The sequence below is a fragment of the Oncorhynchus clarkii genome, chromosome 8 (assembly GCF_045791955.1).
Source record: "Oncorhynchus clarkii lewisi isolate Uvic-CL-2024 chromosome 8, UVic_Ocla_1.0, whole genome shotgun sequence".
Taxonomy (NCBI): Eukaryota; Metazoa; Chordata; class Actinopteri; order Salmoniformes; family Salmonidae; genus Oncorhynchus; species Oncorhynchus clarkii.
In genome coordinates, this window is record NC_092154.1 from 18273520 (window position 1) to 18274786 (window position 1267).

A 1267-nucleotide genomic window follows, 5' to 3' on the forward strand; every position below is an offset into this window, starting at 1 on the left:
GCAACTTTGTAAGTAGAGACGCTATAATAAAAAATGATGCGAGGTTATTGTTAACCATATTACAATAAATGCATGCGTATGTATGTCCCTATAAGTAACGTTATTAGACTCTTAAATGTCAACAGTATACGTAGCCTACAGTGTAATATACTTAAGGTATCTATACTTTACTTTTTATATTTTTGACAACTTTTACTTCACTACACAATGTACGTTTTACTCCAAACATTTCCCTGACACCCAAAAGTAGGCTACTCGTTACATTTTAAATGTTCAGCAGGACAGGAAATTGGTCTAATTCACGCATTTAGCAAGAGAACATCCCTACTGCCTCTAATCTGGCAGACTCACTGAACACAAATGCTGAAGTGTGACCCTGGTTATCAATTAAGCAAAAAAAAGACAATTGTGCCTTCTGGTTTGCTTAAAGTAAGAAATAAAAAAATATTTATTTTTACTTTTTAATTTTGATACATTAGTATATTTTTGCAATTACATTTAATTTTGAAACTTAAGTATATTTAAAACCAAATACTTTTAGACTTATACTTAAGTAGTATTTTACTGGGTGACTTTTACTTTTACTATGACAATTGTGTACTTTTCCCACCATTGGTAGCTTACAGTTGAAAAACACAAGTGACTGTGACTTACTGTGAATGTAAACTTGGTTAATTAGATGAACACAGGTATAATACAATGCTATTCATTTTAGTGTTTCAAAATAAAATAGTCAATTTATCAAATGGACCATCAATCATGATCTATCCAACCATGGTTTGTCTGGTAGTCTGGACAAAATACAATTTGGCTGTTTCCCATATGTCAATTACATCTGTAAAGTCCCTCTTCATCCAAGAAACACATGTGACAGAGTAGGACCCATAGTTTTGGTCATCGTTTCCCAGGGGAGCCTACTTAGGCTGCGAACAGTTCAAAAGGTATTAAAGTGTCAAAGGTGGTGGGTGAATTAAGATCGTTCACTCAGGCAGTTTACCATTGAAAAAGATAATGTCAGTTCCGGACTACTTAATGGGATCAGTCTCCAATAGACACCAGTGCAAGAGCAGCTGGGTCTGGTCTACTTAGTTCATTGACTTTCATTGAACCAGAAAAAAACAGCAAGTGGGGTATCTCCAGTGGCGTACCGTCGTTTTGCTGGGCCCTGCAAGGTCTGAGCAAGGAAAACAGCTAACTTCTTACAATTCTACACATTTTGCTATGGGGCTAAGAGAAAAATGTTGCTGTTTAAAAAACATTTTATAGC